Below are 4,516 nucleotides of genomic sequence, written 5' to 3' on the forward strand. Positions count from 1 at the left end.
ATGCAAACATTGAATATAATGATCATCAGATAACTCCATCAGAAGGAATTCTCCTGCAGAACATTGGTTGCATGTTCTAATTCTTTCAATAATTCTGGACCAAAAATTATGAAAAAAAGTACAGGAAACAAATGAAGGAAAAATGAGTTTTCAGTACAGATCACTATTATCAATTTGTTGTCAGAATATAGTTAAAAATCATTGTCAAAATGATTTATTTCAAAAGTTCAATAGATACATCAAACATGTTTATTCATTTCATATAAATTGACATTTTCTTCTCGTAATATAAGTAATAGTAATTTGAAACTTTGCAGAAATTCTCAGCTTGTCATTAAGAATTCCAAAGTAAATAAAATATATTACACAATATCAAGATGTTAGATGGAAAGCAGTAATAGTTTGAGTTCAAATGGTGGAAACTTATGCATAAGATTTGAAATGGTCTATTCTTCAAAATTATGTTAAAATGTTTAAAATAAAATCTCAATATGTTGATAGAAAGCAATAATACCTTGATGGAAGTAAGAGTAAAATCTGTATACAGCATTTAAAATAATCTGCTTTTGAAACATCATTAAAATATTTTAAAATGTATTATTTGATATCAGTTTTACTATAATACTAAGTTGGGAAAAATATGTGAATAATTAGGATTATTAAGCAACTGAAGGATAAATGTCAAAATGCATAATTTGAATTTGCTTAATAATAAGGAATCCCATCAGATAGATGAAATGTTTGCTTATTATGCAATATTGTAAACAAAAACTGATTAATGAAGATTATAAAACTTAGCAATAGAAGAAAATGTGTAGAGGTATTTTACTATGTATCATTATTATTATTATTGAAACACATTTTATTGTTTTTTTTTAATTATTAAAACAAAGTACTCAGGATACACCGTTGTGCTGGGGTAATCAAACAACCTAGAACAAAACATATATACATAGTACAATCAATACATCAGGTATTCCCTCTCTTTTTCCCTCAAATAGCATAGTATATTTAAAATATCCAGTTGTAGTTTAAATTTATTCCAACTGAATCTGTTTTAAAGCTTTATAAATTTACAATACCATAATCAAATTAACTTTAAATAAAAACCTTATCAATTCAGGTATCCCTTCAACATATATTCTAGTTCCTTAATTTTATCATGAATTTTATTTATTTCTTCTTCCACTAATCTCCCTTATTTAGAATAAAATATTAATCTATCCTATACCTATCTAATCCATCAATTTAATCAATCTCTTTAAGATGACAGAATAATATCAGACCTTAAATCATTTCAATCCATTAGACAGAATTCAAATTTCATCCAATTAATTATCATAACTAATAACATCCATGTCATCAAACAAACACATCATCTTATTAAATTAACTTGATTAATTAATAATTCAATCCAAATCTAAAACATCTCTTCAATTTTCTTTTCCATTACATAATAATTTTCATACAAATAAACGTATCATTCTAAAAAATACATTCTTAATATTCTAGATTACTTTTAATCCATTATATAGAAAATATCTCATTTTTATGCAAAATATTGATCTATCCTATATATATCTAAATGTACATATCTATCTATCTATCCTATACATATTTAATCCATCAATTAATCAATCTCTTTAAGCTGACAGAATAGTATCAAACCTTAATTTATATCAATCCATTAAGCAGAATACAAATTTCATCCAATTAATTATCATAGCTAATGACATCCATCTTTTGAAACAAACAAGTCATCTTATTTGATTAATGTTCAATTATTTATTAATTCAATCCAAATCTAAAACATCTCTTTACTTCTAACTCATAATCTTAATCCTTAAATCAAATCTAGATTGCCTTTAGTTCAATGCATAAAATTTTAAATTTCATTTTTCAGTTTTATTCTAGCCTTCCTCTTATGCCAAGCAGAGCTTCCCTTCCAGCTAATAAGTCTCTTTTTGTTGCTTGTAGTGTCCTTTGATTCGTTGAAAATCATCTTGGCCTCTGCATTGGCCCTCTGTTTCTCTTATTCATAAGTCCTTGTTGCATCAAAAGTTCAAAACTCAGTCTTTGCTTTTCCTGGTCCTCAAAGCCATAAGTAGACTGTTTATAAGGCAAGATAAATTTCTCTTTATTCTCAGTTAAATCCTCTTCTTGTATAATCTGTTTTGTAGAGTAGTCAGATGTAATCTGAGAGGGTTTACAGTAGAAATTCTGGCTCTTAATTCTATAGTAAACTTTTATTGTAGTACATATTTCCTCTTTGGCCTCATAGATCTTTTCCAATATAAGTTTACAGTTTAAGTGTGATTGAGGCTTCTCCATTTTAACAATAGTTGAAAAGCAATCTTTTTTTTTTTTTTAGTGAAGGCTACAGTTGAAGAGTATCCAACTCCAGAAATCTCACAGCTGGCTCAAATTATCTTGTCTCTTGAAAAATAGTTTGAAGGCCAAAATTATCTCCAAACAGTCAACAATTACAATATTAACTTTTGACCAGTAGATGTCCTCAGTAAGCTAAAAAGTTTTTTTTCCTTTTCTTTTCTATTTCTTAAACAAAGAGTAGAAATAGAAATATTCTCCCAATATAAAATAATACGGCTCCCCCCCCAAAAAAAAACCAAAGAACATTTTTTTCTGTACCTCAATGTAGATAGAATATAGTCTTTAAAAGATTTTTTTTCCCTGTCCTTTTATAAAACGCCTTTGTTCCCACAATTACAAAAGCCACTTTTTCCAGACGGGGAAATAATTCCAAGGACAAGCTTTTACAGGCAAAAACAGCATGGGGTGAAGAGAGGAACAAAAGAGGTCTAACCCGGATCATCCACGATGGGTCTATAACGCTTAAATGTCAATGTGACTTTCTGCTGGTGCAGCAGGGTGGTCGGCCATCTTGCAGGCTGATCTTTGCTCCGTCGGCCCTAAGGAGATAGCTGGAGACACGGGGGAACCTGCCACCCTCCCCTATCTACCAGCAAGCCTCCTCCTCAGTGGTCACCCATCCAGGGTGACTTTCGACCCCCTAGGGGATTTACCAGCAAAGGAAACTCCAGACAGTGCAGAAATGAGTCTCCAGGCATGACCAGCGTTGCCGCGTTCTGGAACCGGAAGTCACTATGTATCATTATTAATACCTATTTAATACTTATATGAAATTAAAATTAAATATAAATTCAACTGTCAACCATAATTTATAAGTTATGAATCATATTATTCAGAACAAGATAATGCATGTTAAATTTGATAAAGTAAGATTAATAATAATTCTGCTCAATATCTCTCTATCTAAAATTGTAGACAAAGCCAAATCTTTGATAGTTACAAGGCATCCAAAAGTCTTAATTTCTTGATAAACTCTACATTTTCGTCACTGAATCCAGTATAAATCCAACACATTTAAGCCCAATGCCTCTTCCTAAAAGTACATTAAACCAATCTTTTAGAATTAAGACAATTCTATATGATATATCTAATGGATTCTTCTCTCATTTTGATACTATTAGCATTTCTAAAAATTTGGAACACCTATGATTGCTCTAATGTGAAGATTTTGTATTGCACAGTTCTATCCTATTCAAATAAGGCTTATAAATAAAGACAAAAGACCTATCTAGATAAAACTTGTACTCCTAGGTTTTTAGCATTCTCCACACAGCCTTTTGGATGTCCTGAAACTATAAATGAAGGGATTGAGGAATAGGGGCAAAACTGTGTAGAGTACAGCAGAAAGCAAGTCCAAAGTGCGAGAAGAAACACTTTGGGGCTTCATATATGCAAACAGAACAGAGATCAAAAATAAAGACAGTCAAGTGGGGAATACATGTGGAGAAAGCTTTATATCTGCCTTGAACTGAAGGGATTTTCAGTACAGCAGAGAAGATGTAGCCATAGGAAATAAAAATGAACCCACTACATAATGAATCTATAATAATCTCTATAACTAAAATCAGAATATGATTAATTCTTGTATCAGTACAAGGAATATTTTGTAGATGAGGAACATCACAAAAAACTGCTCAGTTATATTGGATTTGCAGAAATTTAACCTGAAAGTGAGAGTGATGTTCAGTAAAGCATGGAACAAACTGCTTATCCATGAAGCAGCTGCCATTTGTAAACAGGCATTCCAATTCATCATTAGTGTATATTTCAGAGGATAGCAGATGGCCACGTAACGGTCATACACCATGACAGTCAGCAAGGCAAGCTCAGTACCTCCAAATGTGAAAACTGAGAAGACCTGACCAGCACATTCGACATAAGAGATCTCCCTATTATTTGTCAAAGAAGTAGCCATGGCTTTAGGGATCGTGGTTGAAATGAAGCAAACCTCAGAGTATGACAAATTTGCCAAAAAGAAATACATGGGAGCATGAAGGTGCTGGTTTAGGATCACAGTAACACCAAAAAGGAAATTTCCAGTTAAGGCTGTTAAGTAAATGACAAGAAACATTGCAAAATACAGAATTTGCATATCATGATCATCAGAAAATCCCATCAGAAGAAA

This window comes from Crotalus tigris, unplaced genomic scaffold (assembly GCF_016545835.1).
Source record: "Crotalus tigris isolate CLP2741 ecotype Arizona unplaced genomic scaffold, ASM1654583v1 scf7180000021329.891317, whole genome shotgun sequence".
Taxonomy (NCBI): Eukaryota; Metazoa; Chordata; class Lepidosauria; order Squamata; family Viperidae; genus Crotalus; species Crotalus tigris.